Source organism: Euwallacea similis, chromosome 2 (assembly GCF_039881205.1).
Source record: "Euwallacea similis isolate ESF13 chromosome 2, ESF131.1, whole genome shotgun sequence".
Taxonomy (NCBI): domain Eukaryota; kingdom Metazoa; phylum Arthropoda; class Insecta; order Coleoptera; family Curculionidae; genus Euwallacea; species Euwallacea similis.
In genome coordinates this window covers 4,126,763-4,148,001 of record NC_089610.1, presented here as the reverse complement: position 1 = coordinate 4,148,001, position 21,239 = coordinate 4,126,763, and the positions used below count along the sequence as shown (strand labels likewise).

Here is a 21,239-nt window from a genome sequence, read left to right as displayed (position 1 = left end):
GCTGGGATAAAGCTAACCTTATCAGTATCGATTGTTTAGTTTTAGAGAGCTAAAAATATCATCAAATAGAATTTATTTTTTATGTGCCGTCTGTCTGCCAGTCTGGAAACATGTGAAATTGTATCGTTATTTTACGCTTGGGAACGTGAGGGATATATGCTATTCCACCTTGTTAACAATCTTGGTTCGCCATGGAAATCAGATATTTTTGTTCTGCTTAAATAACGGACAGTACAGCGGCCGAATTTGACAAATGAACGAGATTAGAAATTCAGAAAGTCAATCAGATCATCCACTGACTGACTACAGTCTTGCTATTGTGTCAATGCGTGTGTCAAAAATTGGAGCTTCGGGTCAGTCGTGGTCGCATGAAATCAGTCGCGAAATCAAAATCGTACATTAATCGGGGCCGTTATAGAGAATGAGTTTGTGTATAATGATTTTTTTTAAATTTGCCGGGAGAAATATGGCTCAATGTTTGAAATAAAACTTAGTGCTTCCCTGCCAGCGGCGCATGGTATTTCAGTCATCATCATGCGTCGCTGGAATTTCCCGGAATCTGTCGCTATCAATTAGGACATCCTCACTGGACGTCGCCTGTCGGTCTTCTTCCCCTCCATGGATACATCCTCGGGAATTATTTCAGACGAGCGAGCCGATGACGTCACCGAAGCCCCGCATGTGGCATACATTTGATTGACAGCGGCGGCAACTGGAGACAATTGAGAGAGTTTTTGGAAATTTGCACGCAATCCCTGTTCCTTCACATCACACATACTCTCTTTTTGCATCTATCGCCTCGCAATGAAAAAATAAATCGAAATTTGGGGAAATTTAGAAGTCGGCTAAATTAGTAGTGCGCGCCTATCTACTGCAAGAGCAAAATTATTAAAGTGATCGGGAACTTACGGTGATGTAAAGCCAGATCTTTGGTCTCAGTGGAATTGGCCTTCCAGGTAAAGTTGCAAGCACGTTAGTAAGTCGGCCTTAAAAATTTTAAATGCAATTTAATTGGATGGCGTTACGGTAATGTGCAAAAATGCTCCGCAATGCAGATCCCAAAAACCCTCTTCGTCAAGGAAACACAAAACCAGACAACTGGTCTCGTGCTGCTACTAAGTGCTTCATCGCCCTACAGGGTGTGTGTACCCTTCAAATGGCATTTATTGATAGGGCATCGATACAGACATGCCTGTATGATGGGGAATATTATAAGGTTCTGGTTTAAAAATGGATTAAGTAAGTGTAGTGAATGAATTTGGAGTCACAACACTTACTAGACATCAAACATGCAAAAATGTTGGGTTCATCCAAGACAATGCGGATATTTTAGTTGGTTCAATTATCGCGTTAGTAATACACACTGTTTGTCTATTTTTGTATACAGAAAACAGTCCTCACTGTCGCCCTGAAGCATAATAGACCATGTAGAATATGCCATTGCCACTCTGTTAGGATTTTGAGCGTAGTTCTATATGTGTACTGTTGTTAAAATTACCAGTACGGACCCAGCAGTATCGAATTTTTGGTACTATCGGCAAGTGGGCTTCATTATTTAACTGAAAGTTTATCTTCAACGCAACTGAGGTTTTCTTAGATTCATATTCTGAACAAAATAGCAAGGACACTAATTTATATTTAAGAAAGTTTAAACTGAAAGCAATAGCGAACCTAAAAATAAAATAATATACAGGGTGTTCCATTTAATATGACAGAATCGTTTCTACTTTTTTATACAGTGTCTTCGAAATGACGGTAAAAAAGTCAGTATTGGGAGGTAGAAGGCAAAAATACAGCGATTATGCAAAACTTCTGGGACACTCGGTATAAGCGGTTATAAGATTGAACTTTGCTTTCTTCCCCTGACCAGAGAGCTGCTTCTTAATTGCTCGATTCCCAAGTTAAGAAACCGCAATTACACCGAGCAATATAATAAATCGAAGAATCGTCAAAAGAAATGAATGCTGGTGAACTTTGATGCCACAAGCGATGTCCGATTTAGTATAATACGTGAAATAATGAGCTCAAAGAACGCCCATGCCGGGAACAGGTTGTAGTTGGATTACCGCTCAGGCCTGGGGCTTAGTTCAGACGGAGATAAAAAAATCGAAATCTACACAGACTGCATAACGATGACTTTCTAAAGAATGGAGGACTGGATTATTCAAGCATTTTAAGAGCGGTTTTAGGCAAAATCAAGATGCTAAGTGTTCATGGATGGTACGTTTCAACCCCAATAACAACTTTGTTAGCCAGCTTTAGTAGAGGCTATTCCTAGTCAGGTAAACAAAACCGAGAAGGTCCTCAAACCTTCGTTCAACTTAATAGCCGAAACCTAATCTCCATAAGTATTGAAATTACGCCTACCTGCTTTTTAGCTTCGAGTTATTATCACCTCGGGGCTGACTTAAACAATAAGTTACTTATTCTCAAGTTGCTGTCTAACGAAGTGGCCCTCAAATAAATTTCTGTATACTCTTCTATAATTTAAAAAAAAGCTCCACGCAATTCAACGACATTCGGTACGCGGGTAATGGTTCACTTCAAAGTTTATCAAGTGGGTAATCTTAACCATGACCTTAATGATTGGGTTTTTAGTCGTTAAAACGCTGAATTTGTCATACAACTAAAAACCTCAATCTTTGGCCGGCTTGTCATGCTCGAACGGTCGGCAAACCCCCAGGAATGCAAAATGTGCTTGTTCGTTTTATCGTTTTAAATGCTTCAAATGCAGTTAGTAATCGCATTTGCATACGTGCTTTTTCAGGGAATATATTACGTTACCCACTGATTATGATAAATAATACGCTGATAAATACCTTACGCAAAAGTGAAAGAGATCGAGTGTCTCTTGAGGCAGTAATTTACGCGTTAGTTCAGGTTAGTTCTGGTTCAGGTTAGGCATTTTAGCTCGGGTCAAAGTATGGAAGTAGGGTGAGAAATCCAGCAATAATTTAAATGGAAGAAGAGGTATTATCCACCAGAGATCGGCAGAGGAGCATTTATTGGTCAATGAACGCGAGATTGTACCCAGGCTTCTCGAAGACAAGTCGAAAATAGATAGAGACATGCTGGAAATTCTCTTTTCCAGCAAATCAGTCGTTTTTTTGTGGTACAAAAAATGCAGCAGATACATCATGTTTTGGGAAACAAGTCCGAACGTCACAAATTCGACTATATAAATTCCGACATCTCACTTCATGACCCTGGGACTGAGTTTTGAGCAACTGTGCCAGGAAGCTGGGAGAAGTATGCTCGCTTGAGTACTCTGCAACCAGCGTAAGTCTCAAGTTCCTGGAACTTGCGACGTCGAGGATTCAAGTGAGCATTCTCATATTTTGGCCGGACCTTCATACTTTTTTTAATCTACACCCTTGTGATGAGGTATCTTGTTTGGATCAATATCAATGGATGGAGGGGCTCTGGGAAGTCAGGTGACTGAATGATAAACGTAACTACATGAAGACTCGCCGTTAAATCGCTGATATCACGTTACGTCTAAGACCGGTTTTAAAATCCCGAAAATCGCTGGAATCGAATGTTCTTGCGCCAGATATTCCGAGGGCAGATTTAAGAACGTCTATGGAGCGCGGGTGCAGATGTCAGGAGCAAATTCATTGAAGAAGAGATTTTTTTGAGAATTGGCTAGTGCTAGTTAAACGAACTTATACAAGTTTGAACGAGCCTGTACTTTGCAGCCATAAATGTTTAACAAAACTTATTAAATATTAAAGTATTCTGGACAAGTTGTCGAGTTTGCTGAAAGTAACGGACTCTGTTTTGCATCCTGTCTTGATTTAGAACCCAAATATTCCACAGGTCTGTTATCACTTGTAAAAGAAATAAGATCGGTCCCTCTAGTCTTCGTCTTACGTAAATACTTTCATGGTGACTGCGGCTTTTTTCCATCAATGCAGCATAAATCGCTTTAATTTAAATTTGAATTATGAACAATGAAATTGGTTATGGCATGCACCTTTGAATTCCACGCAAAAACACCATATTTTTTCACATTTAACCATCAATTTCACAGTCTCCAGCCAACCAACGGCCACCGTTGCACCAATCACCAAAAAATACCCATCGCACCAGCTTTTATGGCGTATACCACCTTCCCCTTCTAACCCGCGAACCTCTCCGAACAACGTTCAGCTGTTTTGTTTTTGCTGCCTGCACGTTGGATGTAAAACGGAATGAAGAATGTACAGGCGGAGTTACACGAAAACTCCCGATCGATTCCGGTTCTAGAGAAATTCCCTCCTCTCGGATCAGTGATCGAGCGTCATGCTTTCGGATTGAAACAAACGGACGCGATTTAGTCGGCGAAATTCGTGTGTTTTTACTCCATTTTCAAAATATTCATCGGTTGAAGGTTCGGTTATAGAAAGTATTTCGAAAAAACTGTAACGTACACTTGTGATATCGCGTAGCGACATCCGCGCTTGTGATCCGACGCTTTGACGAAAGATGTGACGCTTTGTGATGTTAAGTTGATGTTCATTTTATGTTTTTGGTTGGTTTGTGTAGTCAACGATGATTGGAAGTGGATTACTCAGAAGGACTTAGTTCAGGAGTAACCAGACAGTTTTACCATGTAAGTCTAGATTTCTTTAATAGTTCCCGGAGTATTTAACCATGGGCAATGGTTTCCAATCACTTGATTTTGCTTTAGTTCTAATTTGAGGTGACTAAGCGAGACTTCTCCCCTGCACTGCCATAAAGCTTTTCTGATTCAATATGAAATTGTGAAAGCGGAAGGCAATGAGCCTCCTCCTTTTCAATTTTAAATATGTGTGAAAGTTATAGAATCTCAATTCTTGCTGGATGCATCTCAGGATGATAACCTCAATAATACAACCATTCTAAACTCTGCTTAAATGACAGAACTGAGCTGATACGTAAAAGTAGCGTTTAACGAGGTCAGGTTGTTGAATAGTCTTTCAAAAGGCTATTCAAGAAGGGTAAACGTCTACTATCTCCCATGGAAATCAGCAAGGAGTAATACATTTTTAGTGTATGTAATATAAACGAAAAAGCCAGGACAGAAAGAAGATTAATGCTGAAAATAAGGCTAGTTCAACAGAATCCCTTCTTTGCTTCAAAATAACAGAAAGTGAATTTTTTAAGATGTATTAACTTAAAAACTTAATAGCTAATTATTTCTATAAAAGACATAAGGAGGAAATCAACAATAACTAGGAAACAGTAACATTTTGATGGGAGAGCAAGAGTGTCCCAGACAAATGTTCACATATTCATTTATTACCTTTTGTGGTTACAATAGCTGGAACAAGGAAAACCGCCTAATGGGATGTGCCTGGGATCATTCAAATGGCAAAAAAATCCATGTTCCAGAGTTCTTTTGCTCCTTTAGTTTCATTAAAACTTCCTGCCATTAAGTTAATTCTGTTGCCTTGTGCTATAAGTTTCCACGATTCCTCTATTAAGGTTAATGCACGCTCTTCATTGAGCAATAAAGCAAAATAACTAAAGAAAGACTCAGAAATAGTCAACTACTTTAAAATCAGATTATTGTAACTAGACGTCTATTTAATTATAAGTAACGCAATTGAGCTTTCCTCAAAATATCATTCAAAGACTGTCAGTACTTTTGTTACTTCTTGAACTCATTTCAATGATAAATTTATTGATATTTCTATTCGTAATAAAAATAGAAAATTAAAAAAAAATCTACTTTGCGGCCATTCATAACGACCTCAGAAATGGTCTCATAAACGCCATTTTCAATATAGCTTTACGACCTTCAAATAAAAAAACGTCTGATATTCCGTCATGGGTGGAAGAGGATTCCATAAAGTAGTGATATTAAGGAAAATGTATAAAGCAAGCCATAGAATGAATGTCCATAGAGCTAGAAAAGCAGGTGCTTATGATACCTGTTTTATTATACAATGCACAAACACCACTTTAGGATGGTGAAACTGGGATCATTTTAATATCTTTTTAATAACAGTTGTATTTGTACTTGTATAAAAGAAAAAAAAATGAAAAAGAGTTCAGAGCCATATAATGAACTGTTAACTCCTATGGCTAAAATTGTTAATAAATCAGGAGTATCCATAGAATAATATATACAAAGCTGTGTTAGTGAAAGGAATGGTGAAAGGTACATGAACTTTAACCTAATCATTTTTCCATTTGGTATATTAATCATATGGTTAAAAATTTTCAAAAAAGAAAAGAAAATATACCTTGCCGTACAATTTCGCATAGTTTTCCCATAATTAATTAAAATAAATTAAGTATCAATAGCATCTTTCAATATATTTTTATGGAACTATGCTGGCTTTTTGGCTAATAGATGCCTAAATGAAAGGCACAAACGTTGGATTCAATTATAATCAGATTTAGCCTGGGACGATATTTGGAGGGTAGCTAAACCCTTAGGCGGATTAAACTATCCCATAATTATATACTAATCCCCTTAAATCCACCATTTTCAATCATATTTAAAACTTTTGAAAAAAGACTTGCTCTTTGAAGTTAAATGGGAAAAAATTATTACCGTACCCAGCAACACGTCTTAGTATGTGTATCATATTTACTTGCTGGCTTTATCATGTTTGTACGTGTTTATTTTGTCCATGTCGGACATCATACGCTCATGCGGGTTTGCGGCAATGGGAAGGATGAAAGGGCAGGAGATTTGAACTATAATTAGGGGTCAATCCTAGTTTGTCCAAACGGTCATAGCGAGGCGCAAGGTTTCTCCAAATTTGAGAGATTTCTCGTCGCTGTTGTTTATGGAATTGTGGATGCGTATTCATTAAACAACCCTCAAATTGCTTCAGTGGTTCAAAATCAATGTTTTTATGGTTAGACACCAAATCTGTTTAAAACGCGTTTCTTTAAATAGAACACCCTGTGTATTTGCAAGGACAATTAAATTTCCTTTAAAACGATATATCGTGCCTCAACACCTAAACCGCCATATTTCATTAATAAATGCTGGTTTGTGTATTGCCTCTAAACACTGAATTATTTTGGCATTTTTGCTGAAGGTGGTTGTAAAACGCCATGGTGGTTGAAAACAATTATGAAAATTCGATTGGCGCATTTAACTCTGGGCCATGCTAAAAATCATGATCAAGCTAGTATTTCAGAACGTGAAAAGTACAGTGGCTCAAATCCAGGTCAGTGGCGGAGACAACAAATTAAGTTTTACAGCGATGTTGTAAAACAAATGTGTTGTCCAACATTGTTATGCAACAATGTGTTTGTTTTTTAATTCTATTTGGGAATAAGGGCTTATATACAAGAAGGGGTAGAATTGCATATTATTCTGAGTTAAAACTAACTGAGAATGACATTTCTTTGCTAAGGGTTCGGACGAACGTTGAATACTAATAATAACAATGTAGCTGAAAAACAGTAATAAATCAATCCAAAAAGAACCTCTCTCTGGGTCTGAAATTCGTGTTCTTTCAATAGGTTTATATTACTCTGTTACTCCCAAATATTTTCCTAACTTTTTGACTTCAATTTGGCTTTAGAAGAAACCGCTCAAACCTTGGGTTGGCCCTAATTTGTGTATTAGCAAATGGGTTGAAAACCAATAAAATTGTCTCTAAACCTTGAGGATTATTTTGGCATTTTTACTCAAGGTGGCTTTAGAATGCCATGGAGATGGAAAATAATCGTATATTCATTTGTGCGTTAACATCGTATTGGAGATCTCCGGGCCACGCTAAAAATGATGTCGAGTTGCAATTTCCGAATTGAACATGAAGAGTATAGTGGCTCGAATTCAGGTCAGTGACGCAGATAACAAATTCAGTTTTACGACGATTTATAAAACAAGTTGTTATCCAGCACTGTAACATTTCTCTTTTTCTTTTTATTCTATTTAGGAATAAGGCCTCAGACAAAAGGAGGATTGGAATATCAAACATAGGGGGAAGTGATTTTTTCTCTAATCTCATGAACCTATATCGTTATATTCAGATGTAATTTTCAATCAGGATTGGCGGATTGAAACTGCGGATTGAACTACAACCTCTTCGTGGACGTTTCGTTTATTATGGAGATATCGATGGGGCTTAATACTAACATAGTGGGAAGGCTCCGTGAAATGTCACCGTGTTATGCAACCTCACCCACGAACCCTCGCCCACGAGTGTGGGATATATCTCCGGAATACACGTCGTTAGGGCGTATGTTAGCCCTGATGAAGTTTACGTTGTACGAGGTTTTACTCGATTAAATAACTTAAGTTTGCTGCTGAATTTTAAATGTGCTACATCGTATGTAATTAATTTCTTAGTAAAAACCGCCATGAAATCTCGCTATGGAGAGGGAACACTCCATCCTCTTTATCCTTTAAACGCCACAAAGTATGTAGAGCTTAAAAAACTTGTAAAATCCAGCTAAACCACAACCAAAAACGTTTCTATATCAAAATAACTTAGTTACGTTAGAAAACGATGGAAGTACTTGAATTAAATTAGTGAAACCTCGGCATTACTCCGATACAAAAATCCGTAAACTAAAGTTAGCAATTTCCTCGTATTTCTTTCCTGTACAGTCGAGACCTAAATTCCCATTAGTTAGAAGCACTAAACGCGAGGCTAAACTTTTAACAACCATGTGAGTTTATCATCACCGATGCCGTCATAAACGCTTAAAAAGCGGCCGAGTTTGCTGACCTCGTCCGTTGAATATTCATTAAGCCTCTCTTTCGTTTCGTGTCATACAGTAGATGACACAACACAGACTAATGTCTTGTGTTTTACTGTTTCTAACATTTTTAAATACTTTAAGTTCATCAGATTATGCAAAATGATATAACGCCACTATTTCATCAAGCAAATATTTGCAAATTAAAATATACCTGCTTATGAGGCAACTTAAGTTAATTTAAATACATACAGCATTTCAAAACATAGATTTCCAGGAAACGCCTGCATAATGAAACTTCTGGCTGCTAATTTAACGACATTATTTAATTACCCAGTTATGAATTTCAAACGTATTGGGCAATGAATACACCCACACCTACACCCTCTGATTTACTACTAAACGAGGACCAAACATAAGGATAATTAACCCTCGGAATAAGAAAAATACCTTATCCATTTCGTTCCTCGACTTCGAAATAAAAATCAATCTTAATTACCTTTCTCAGTGAACCTTCTCGGAATCCCTTCTGATGGTATCCGATAATACTGAAAAGGTTCGTTGTTAGTACCAGAGAGTGGTGCCACGGTACTTAGGTATGGTTTGTTTCGGGATGCACGTCTGCCACTCATTCAGTACCTGCAACGCTTAAAAAATTGTGAGGATTTCATGTAAAAAGTAATGATGGAATAAACTGAATTCTTCTTGCGAGCGACCGGAACACCCTTCGGGTTTAATAGGGTTAGGGGTACGGATTATTTTCGTTCCGAATTTAATATTATAGAAATATTTTGGGGTGGATAGGGAAGGGAAAGAAGTAAAGAATCACCCTAAGCTATTTCCTGGCCAATTTCGTGCAGACTCGGGGTGTAAATTGCCGATATATCTGCTGTAGAAGATCGTAAATCCATGAGGCAATTAAAAACGTAAAAAATATTAGCGCGGTGCAATAAATATCTAATACTTTGATGAGAGTTCTTAGAAACGTTTATGACCCAAGGCCTGGTCTATCATTAATGTTATTACGGGCCAATTTAAAACAACTTTAGGGCATAATTGTTTCTGGAAACTTCGAGAGTGAAGTGGAAAATAAAACAATTGATAACTAGGCGTTGCCTAGAAAATATTTTAGTTAATAGTCATTTACGTAACAAGTTAGGAAATGCGTGGTTTTGTGTATCGAGTAGAATTTTACGGCCCGAGCGTAGCAGTGCCGTGCGATACGAAACGAGTTAACAAAATAACATTTCCTAACGAGTTTTGTAAAGTGTTTTTAGAATGCCGCCATGAACTTTAGAAGCATAAGTAATTTAAAATTAATGGTACTGACCGTTTTTCGTAGAAGTAAGTAATACTTAGCCTTATGTCAGGACGAATGTGAAAATGTAGGTGATATAGAGAGAGACATTAGTAAATAGCGTCAACTGGTGGATTACGTCTTCTGCAATAGATTAGAATATAAACAGTGCATTGATTTAATATGTAAATTGAAGTGTAGTTAGGCTGGTATGCCCAATTCAGTATATCCAGGAAGTTCCGTTGGTGTACCAAAAAGGTTGAGTTAGTATGTTCAGTTTTGTTTTTCGTGGACGTGGCTCTTCGAAGACATTGTTTCACTAAACTCGACAAACACGCTATTCACTTACTATTTTTACGATAATTTGGTATATATCTGAGAATTCAAATTACGACACCTGAAGCATATTGTTACACTTCTTGTGGGTTCGACGATAAATGAGACTTCTCAAATTATGCGAAACTCAGCAAACTTTACTTAAACGCAAATACAATAATGAATAACACGCGAATTATTAAACAGTAGTCTGCAGTTTTAGCTTACTTTTGCATGTATTAGAATTTTTCACTACAGCTTCTAACACTCAATTAGCTCCGCTTTTTTTTTGAGAGGGTAAGATGTCTAACAGAACATTTTTTCTCAGATTTGTGGCAACTAGCATTCTTTCCAAAACCAATTGAGACTGTGAGTTATGTAGACTTACATTGAGTCATTTACACTGTTTACATTACCTTGACGTACTCTAATTAATGGATTAAGTAGACCACGACTTAAACTGTATCCTTGTTGCAAGCATTATTCTAGTATTGTCGCGTTCGTGTAATGAGTCACTTAATGAGCCTGAAAATCCGATTTAGAAACAAGTTTAAAAGACAGGTATTTTTCCGTACAATACTTTTTTCCCCTCCAAAAGAATTCTTATCATAATTATCCATCCAAAGGATCAGAAAAAAAATGTTTCAACACTAAAACACACTCCATCTGCTCTAAACCGTTCGCGTCTCCCCTCAAATTATAAACTAATTGGATCATATTTATTCGGTTCGACGACGATGTCTGCTCTGGGGAAACAAGATTGGTTTTCTTGCTTTAAATTTCAGGTAGCAATTTATGGACAGCCAAATAGGTAGATCGATGTTGAAGGTGTTTTATATCATGCAGACTTTTAATTAACGAGTAACGTAAAAATGCGTGCAGCTCTATGATTAAATACATACAAGTGTCATAAACGACCGCGAATTAAGTATCGTACTTTTCTAAAGTGGAACTCTATGTCGTCTTTTTAATATCTATAAAAGCCCAAGGCATATTTACCTCCTTGGTGGTCTGTCATTCTATCGATCTTTCAATGGCCGACACGATATAATGGAGAGTGGGGAAAAACTATCATTATTACCTACTTTGTTTTATACTCACCAATCGTACTTTTAAATCTTGAGAGTACTCTTTGGTAACCCGAGTTGAATCCGTCAAGCATTTTAAGCATACTATATTGAAAATCTGTGTTTCTTGGTTGAGCAAGGTCTTCAATATAAACTGTTAGACATTTCAAAGCAATTTCTCACTCAGTGGCTACTAATTTGAAAAAAACGCACCATTGAGTACGAATACACGTTATGATACAAATTTGGGATGTCTATCAAAAGGAAGTCGTTGATAAAGTTGCGAAGTGTTTCAAATTTCTAATTTCAAACACACGAAGGAATATGATTTTTAAGTCATAACGCGCTTTGGTACGAAATCACACGTCAAAAAAAAGAAAGCGACTAAAATCATCCTTTAGTATTCTCCTCCTATCCAACAATGCATCCACCAACGAAATTTCGAAAAACGTCAAAATTCCAGTCAATCTTGAAATTGCACGTGTTTGCTAAATTTGACCGTTTGGCAGCTTATTCTGAACGGAGAAGCTTCCAAGAAATTCTCACAAACTTATCTCCTGTTCGAAGGTGGGTCTTATCGCTCCATGGGCTACATTGCCAGGGTTTGTCGTGACATAGGGTTTGACATTGAAGATATTTAGAACCAAATTTACCACGAAGAAAATTCCATTTTATTATCGCTTTATAAGTGTCGTCGAAAGTCTGAAAGAGAATACTTTACGTCACGAGACTATCAGATTGAAACAGGAACTGCATCCTTCTATTTTGCTGGTAAGTTGTACTGAATTGCTAAGTTTATTTTAAGATAATATAACGGTAGTTTGTTTCTACTCAGGAATCAATTGTTTGAGAATAGATGATTAGTTAGATAGATCAAGATAGATGAATTTTCGTTAATACACTTTCAACGTTAACTGATTCCGAGGACTTGTAGTTGGAGCATGACCAACTATTTCCGCGTTTTTTCCCAAAGCAGGTTATATCCACATTCTCTCTGCCATTCTCCATGGTTTTTACAAATCCTGAATCTGCTACTATTATCTATCGATCATCGCTACTATCAGTCAGAACTACGCACCTAATTGAAATTCTTTTAGAGAAGATTGGACCTCAGTGAGAAAGAAGAGGTGTAAGTTAAAACGCCATCCCAACAACTTCCCACCCAAAATTCTCTACATAGGGTCTATTTGCTGTACGGTTTTCTTTTTTCATCCCATTTCACGCGAAAACACGTGAAATCTAAATTAAAATTTACCTGTAGTTTCTTTTTTGGGTCTCTCAACAGTCGAATGCAAATTGAATTTTCACGGGGTCTCTCACTTACTCGAAGCCATCTCGTAAAATTTGACATTGATAACTTTAATCCAGCATAACGAATTTGCTTTATTAAACCTATATACCGGGTTATTTATTTTTCGGATGAGTAATGATTAATAAATGCTGAAAAATTGCATTTTTGCCCAGGTGTGTGGGGCAATGAAGGTTTACGTTTCATTTTAGAGCAACTTGATATGGTCCAGACTACTAGAGTCAGACCCGCAGTGGTCAAAATCACCGACGAAGAATTTGAAGGCCTAGAAGAATTGCCTTTGCTTCCGAACACCGAAGAGGAGACCTTTGAAATAATTGACATTACACATGGGGTGACTGATGATGGATGGGATTTCAAGGAGAGTTGTTACGTAATCGAAGAAGTTAAAGTGGATCCTGAGCCCGATGTCAATAAACGAGACGAATCTATCAGTAAAATTAGAGACATGTTAGACGCAATAACGCTGACGATTAACTACGCATTAAGAGAAATTTTTAAAACAAATCGTAGCAATAGCCCTGAAGGGAGCGGCATTAATACGTCTTCAGGGCCCTTAACAGGCGTTTTAGACCGCGACTTCGAAGGGGGATTTGACGAATGGCAACAGCTTTTCAGCAGATTCGAATTAATCAATAGAAATATGTGGTTTTTGTTTAAGATTGTACTTTTTCTTTGTTTCGTTAATGCTTTATTGGTCTTTAAAATGATGATTTTTGATGGTGTACCCGAAGTAGGACATATTCGATTTAATTTTGAAAATGTCTCATATTAGTAATAAAGCCCTGCTTGCCTGTAAACTTGATGTGAAATATAATATTCGGTGTTCAAGTTAGGAACAAGAAAAAACTACTTTATTTTTAGAAAAGTCACGTCGTGGGAGATTGGAGACATACTTCCACGCTGCGGCGTAACTCGGTTTTATGTCGTCAGCGAGACCCTCGACTGATAACTTTTAATTGGTATTATAAAACTGGCTGTAATAATATATCCTCGCATATGGTCGACAGGAAATAAAATATACTTCGCAGGGAGCACCACCGCAAATAAAAATGATAAATTTATTTATGAAGGATCAGGATAATAAACTTGTTGACTTATAGCAAACACCAGTCAATTCTATATTTTCTCCAAGATTTTCCTAAATCTGTTTCTAGTATAAGAGTCTTCAATTTCGGTTTGCAGAGAAACTGAGGCTGATTACGCCCTAGTCTAATAATACACGTACGGATTTTATATGTCTCTTTACTGTTGCCTATAATATTTTCCTCTCCCTTATTAATTATCTTACACATTCTAATTAAAATATCTATCCATTCGAAAAGTGCGTTTCTTAATTCCGATACTTTTGCCTCATAATTTACAGGATAACTATTGATCGATGTTAGTGCAGTTGCAACAGTAATGGAAAGCTAAGTTCCTTACAATCTGTAAGTGTAAGAATAACAATAATTGGAGTCTTGCATGGGTCAGTTTAATTATCCAAGGCCCGGCCCGAATCGCACACTGAAACAGGACTCAGGACACCATGTTAGGCAGATGTTTCGGGTTCTGCACGGAACGAGCTATAAACATCTAGGGTCGGACCGGGCCGAGCGAATATTAGAAACTTGTCACTCTCGGGTCACGTCTTCAATTTTCCCGTTTAGAACTGTAATCAGAAAAATTTATAAGAATTAAACATGGATTATAAAGCTTCCTAACTTAAGTATATTATATTGTTTCCACTTATTAAAATATTCCGGCCTGACGTACAAAGCAAATGTTTCTTCCCTGTATAAATAATAAAAAGTGTAAGTGGTTAAATTTGACAGATGGATGAGGTTAGAGTTAGAAATTGCTCAACTGTCAGATTTCATTAGGAATGTGTTAAGCTTCTAACATCACTCATTCAGTCAAACAGTCTGAAATTTAGCGTATGCTTAATACAATTTTACATTTACCGATTTTCTAACTGTCACTCTCCATTATTTATGCAGGGAAATCATATCTTTTTTTCCATTGGAGCAGAGATTTTTGATAAGTTGTAATAACATATATTTCCATATGTATGTGCCAAAATGTTGATATCTTATTTTATAATGGAAATTTCCTGGAGGGAGTGGTGAAGGATGGAGGATCCTGCACCTCAATCATCACTACTATTCGCTACTTTCTGACAAGACGATATTAGGAGTTACTAATATTGTACCAAAAATTGCAATTTCGCATAAAAATTGTAAAATAAATTAATCACTTATTTAAATTGTGCTTGAACAGTCCGGCGCTTGAATAAATAATTCTTTTTCTGATTTATTTGGATCGTTAAGCTCTCCAACCGATAAAGAGAAAAAACAGGGCTAAGTAATTTAAATAAAGGGCTCTTTATGATACTACTTTGCTAACATAAACCAATTCATTATGGTCCTAGTACAATAAAGCAGGCGAAATTATAATCCTTCTGGTGAAACGCAGAGTGGAACTGTCAATGATGACTGAACATGGACTGACGGACCATTTATGGACTCGCTGGCAAGCTTGCTCGGCACATTACTTTTTGTATTTATTACATAAATTAACTGTTATCTTCAACTTTACGGTAGGGTAGCATTTACCAGTTTTATCACATTGAACCACGCTGATTCAAGATAGTAAGTAGCACATTTCCGCGTGCCGTGAGGTAATATCATATTACCACACGGGCGCCCGGTATATTACTTTTTCCCACGTTAAAATGGTTTCTTGCTGGTCCCTTTTGTTATTAACTCAATTACGACATAAGGGTTCACCTTCATTCCATAACCATTTAGAAATGAAACCCATCCTAATTTCGATTACGAAAACAACCACTTTCTTGTATATTACGTATTTTAAATTAGAAGTAAATGAGTTTCCTAACGCGTCACCACGACGAAGAGATCCGAAAGAAAAGGCAGAAATTTTAACTTATTTAAATTGTGCCCCGTATCTATAGAGCTAGGTACAGCAACGATTGTTGTTGCTGGTTTTATTTATTAACTAGGTTACAGAAGTACCTTGGTTCGTTTCGTAGTTATTAATTAAGAATTTTTTAAATAATATTATGATTAACAAGTAATAATGTTTCAATTAATGCAAACTAGAAAGTTTAAAATTGAAATATGGATTGCTTTGGATACCTTCATTACGGTTTCCATGTGCTCTTATCTGCAAGGAGGCACCACCTTATTCCAGCATATATTTGAGGGCTTTATTACTACTCACGATAAGTTTCTCATATAGGAAGCTCCTCACAAATAGAGCTGGCAAATTGCCCGGCAGCAGTACACTCAGCGATAAATTCAACTGATCTGAGTTGTTTGTGAAACAAAGCCCATCTTGAAATAATACTGAATTTACCAATAACCATTACAGTTCGGCACTAATTAAAATTTTATATTAACTACTCTGACGATAAAATTTAAACCCAATTAATTTAGCTCTAATCACCACAATTTCATTCACTGTTGTAATAATCCAACCACGAAAACTTTGGGCTGCAGCGAAAGTACGAAATAAACCATCTCCTTAGCTCCAACTGAGAACAAAAACCGAATAGATAATCAAATTTATTCGCAGCCAACTCACGAATATACCTCAACCCGCTAAATTCATTACTCTTTTTACCGTTAGAGCAGCGCAAGCTTGAAATTTCTTCGGCAACGTTTGCTTTGTTTTTAGCTCCAAGCTCATTTATACACTTAAGAACATTTTATTGCATATTTCCACGACACGTTTTCAGTTTCCTCAAGATTTATGGTTTGGGGCAATTTTTTTGTGTCTGAGATTTATGATAAGAATATAAAATATGCATATATTTACGTTTGCGAATGGGGGTGCATTTAGATTATACTACTTAAGGTGATCATTAAGCCCTTACCATCACATACTCTTGTAAAATCCTTGCCGTAGAAAGGTGATGTTTTCCCACCTTTTTTTTTTTTCATTGTTAAAATGGTGGATAGATAGTGGGTAAATATGTAAATTTTTGTTTGGGCTACCGCTGACGGAACTGTATTGTAACTCCAAATCTATTTTTGTTTTTTTTTTTTAAATCTTATTTTACGTATTTATCATTCTAACTGTAATTCTAAAGACTGAATATGAAGCTGCAAGTTTTTCAAGAAAAGTTTTCTACACATTCTAAATGAATCCTGAATTTATTGAGAGACGTAACGAATAAACGTCATCATGACGTCGTCTGTACACTTCCCCTCATCTGTGAGGTCGCCTGTCCACTTCTCTCTTTATTCCCGTCCCTCCAGTTTCACGAAAAAAGTTTGCGCTCATATTAAGAGCATTTTTAAACTCTTCGTAATCGACTGCTACATTCGGAAAAGCTTTTTGAAACTCCTCAGGACACAGTTTTTTTAACGATCGCCTATTGCGTTGAAAATACTTAATTATTATTAAAAATAATATTTAAAGTTAATATTAAAAAAAAGTGAAATTGACGAGTTTGACGTCGTGTGTATCGAACGGGGTATGGAAAATGCTGTCATAAAATTGATTAATTTTTCATCACAATACCCTGGATGGTGACATGAAACGATCGATCCCATAAAAATTGAAACATTTTTAGTAAGACTATAAAATGTGTATTAAACACCGTTAAATAATAATGAACACGAACGACGGTTTCAACCTTGAGAGGGCTTGATGAAAATTGTTAAAAACTAGAGGACATTATGCTTGAACAGGTATAAAAACACTATTTCGACAACTATTTTCGTTACATTTGACGAATAAAACCTTGGCAGACCGTTTGGGAAAACACGGTCCGCCTGCGTCACACAACGATCTAGCTTGCCCTAGACCCTCTTGAAGGGTGAATTCCTTCAGCAAACCCTTATTCTTTCCCCCTGTTCCTACCATAGACGACTAAAACAAACATCTAATAAAATCTTCCTTTTTATTTCGTCATGTAGAGATGTTTATTGTCCTTCACTTCAATGAGGCCAAAATAGTTGGGGTTCGCAATGAATGGGTAAGCACCAACAGCACGGAAACTTGCAAATACTAAAGGGGGGTAATTAGAACTAAATGGAGCAAGAGTCATAATGACTAGAGCTCTAGCTGTACAAATAATTTTTATAAACCTCGCTTTTAGTTTCAAACTGATCGATTTTTCAATGTTGCAATTAACTATCTAAAGTTTTCTTCGGACAAATAATTAATTTTCTTTTAATTCTTAACTGCAAGCTGCTTTTCACAGAAATGATTAAATAAAACCATGGGTAGGCTATGGTTCCTATGGGGGCTATCTTATTGATGTTAAAGTCAACATCTCATTAATAATTCGTCCTCAAACACGTTTCTCTGATATAATATTAATGAAAAAAATGGCATTGTAAACATTTAGTTAAACAAATTTATATGTCGATGGTTTAGGACTCTCCCCCAGATTTCCCATAATAACTTTGAGAGAGATAGAAGTATTGCGGCCCTCTGTCATGCAGGGGTGGATCGTAAAGATAACTAGACGCTTGATCAAGTCGGTTATTTATTTAATGATGTGGCGAACAGGTGCTTATCCTGTCGTTCATGTTGTTCATAATTTTGTCCATTTTATTTATTGAGATTTTTAGGTATAGATTTCAACCAATGTTTAAATTACATTGCAGGAATCTCAAAAACTCGTTTGGAAGTCCTGTTAATTTCGCTTAAAATTGTAAAAAAATTCAAAAATAATTTGCAAACTTCTTCGAAAAATTCTTTAAAGTGATCCAAAGATTCCAACAAATCCATGTGAAGGGGAGAACTTCGGATTATTACTATAAGGCTCTCAAATAAACAATCGCTGATGAATAAAGTAAAAAAAGTGTGGATGACTATGCCAATTTTTACTAACCAGAATTGAATTTCATTAACATTGTGTCGATGCCAAAATGTTGTAACCAATAATGGCTGCCCTATTAATTATTAAATTGACTCCAATCACGTTATTATTTTCCTGCTGTTTTCACAATTGTACAGCACAATAATACCTTATTTTCGTAAAAGTTGGTTTACTTATGTCGCACTTAATTGTGTTTCGTTACGGTAAATAAATTGTTTAAAAACCTTATTGATAACAGATACCCGTGAAAGTGCTATTTTTTATTTTAATTAGGATGCCAAATTAGGTAGGAAATGCACCTTGTTCCTGGCAAAAATATGAATACATGTATATGCTCAATTTTATGAAAATACTCATAGTCTACCTGTTAAATCCGACCATGAAAATTGATAATTAAAATTTGAAATGTTGAAGTCAAAGCCTTGGCTTACCGTGAATCGAATATTCAAAATAATCTTCTATTCAATTAAACTCAATGTATAGCGTGTGTTGAGGTGCGTCGGTGAGCTAATTTTTGTAAATGTTTTCTCATTTAGGCATACAGTATAGATCAATATCGTTTAGCCATCGAATTAGTTGTTTCTGTTTGTCTCCTTTTCAATTTTTTTTTGTTTTATGTATTGTTAAAATTAATTTAACGACCGCAAAGCAGATTTGCTGCGATGCTCTTAGTTCAACTAAGGATGTTATTGATTTCGTTAAATAAAATAATAGTTAACTATATTATTCGCAATAAAATTCTCGATGCGCGCCACAGCCCTCAATAACGACCACGTTGCCACACCGTGGAAAAAGCAATGATGAGCGCGGGAATTGGAATTGAGGATTAAAAGTAAAATTTTTAAAACTAGAACACATTATAGGTATACTCGTACGTAAAATTTAAACATTTTCAGTTATATATTTGTAACACTCTTTTGATACGGACGTTTCTTGCTGATAGAGGCAGGAATATTATACCACAATCATAATATGGCTTTTAATTAATGGTGATTTTACGTGAACGAATGTATACCTCAACGATTTCTGATCCAAATCTGAACCAGGAATTAAAACATCGAAATGAGTCATGCACGAATGTATTTTTTTTTATCTGAACATTGATGTAGTTCATAATTTCCAAAAGGTTTCATTGTACAAGCAGAGATATCGATATAAAAAAAGACATACTCACTATCAACATCTTTAATGTCTAGGGGAATTATTGGAAAAATCTGTGGGTGAAATTCATCCCCACATTCATTTTGGGGAAAACTCAAACGATGTCGGTAACTGTGCAATACAAGATTATTTTTATAGACTCTAAATAAGAAAGTGGAGAATGGGAGGAATTAAGCTATCAAATATATGATGAAATGGTGGCCAGGTGTGTCATTTATCACAGATATAATTATTCGTAGGTATAATTTTGGAATTGAGTGTTATGGCTTTAAAGAGCCTAGTCACGACCTCTCAATCTATGGGGAAAATACGTTAGTGTACACGTTGTCAGCGCCTTTATGACTCAATACTCTTCCATGAAAGAAATTCTAGAATATTTTATTTTTTATCAATAGCTCATATTGCGAAAATGTCGCTTATCGACTCAAAACATCCTTTACAGACAGAGTCAAAACTGCTATAAAAAAAAAATTGAGTTGAGAAGCAAAATTTTGGAAAGTGCAGTTGTTGAAATTAGGACAGTGATAGAAAAGGCACGTTAATAGTTTACTTTTTCGTTTGATCATTGTACTTATAGAAAATCGGTATTTTACTTAGCAATATTAAATATACATTACTATAATAAGCAGTTTTCGACAATTTTTGTATTGCTTTATTCAGTGCTGCGCACGGATTCACTTATGCAAATCAAATCTCATTGTTTGCTTAATTTCTTCAGTTATGTGCTTTATTGTTGTGGCTATTTATGCTCAATTTCATTCTCTATCTATCTGTAATAATTTAATCCAACCAGCAAAATGGCCGCAAAGCGAATTTGCTTGTAAATTTCCATTTTGTAATTTTATTACTTACTTCGTATTCATTGTGCCTACATTTGCGTGAATGCTAAAAATTCCCAACTAAAACTTTCAATTAATTCAATTCAACTTGTTGAACTCGTAACAAAAAGAGATTTAGAGTGTTTTTACAAAAAGAAAACTAATAACGGTTAGGAGAAGAGGAAAGAAATATAATGCCATCTTGATGTAAACCAGGTGGGAAGAAGTTGTAGTTTGCCGATTTATAGGTACATATCTTCGGAGGTAGTCAGGACTTTCCTTATTTCAAAGTATCGTAGCATTGCGCTGAGCTTCAAACTGGATGACTTTTCCTTGATTTAATGAATAGAGCATTTTGCGTCAATACCAATCCCCCCCCATTTGCCTTCATTATATCGGGCACATGATGCTTAGCTAATTCTACACATAAATGTATTTTTCTGCTACTTATCAACGTTATCAATATTTCAAACTTTGTTTTGAATCGAAAATAAAAATTCTTGTCACATGCTAAATCCAACAGCACCGCCCTATTTTTCACGCTTTTCCTCTGCCTCCAACGCATTGTAGGCGCCATTCTAGCGGTGCCAAATGCCTTCGCTAATTTATCATTCATTCAGACACAATGCGCCATTCTATTTTGGAACCTCCAAAAGATTATCAGCAATTAGCTGAACTTGAAAAATAGGTATTTTTAGTCACCTGTTACCAACTGTTCACTAGAAATCAGCCTTGAAGATCGCTAAATTAATTCCAAATTTTGTGTTTACGTAAAAATATATCAAAACAATAAAGTTAT

At 36.0% G+C, this 21,239-nt stretch overlaps 1 protein-coding gene across 2 annotated transcripts in view; it reads left to right on the top strand.

The window, feature by feature from the left end:
• The first annotated feature begins 4,262 nt into the window (after positions 1–4,262).
• wge (winged eye) overlaps positions 4,263–21,239 on the top strand; it is a 54,378-nt gene continuing 37,401 nt past the window's right edge. For both annotated transcript variants that reach the window (XM_066405810.1, XM_066405809.1), the window contains exon 1: positions 4,263–4,594. The gene's annotated coding sequence lies outside the window, so the exon portion shown is untranslated. The remainder of the gene's footprint in view (positions 4,595–21,239) is intronic.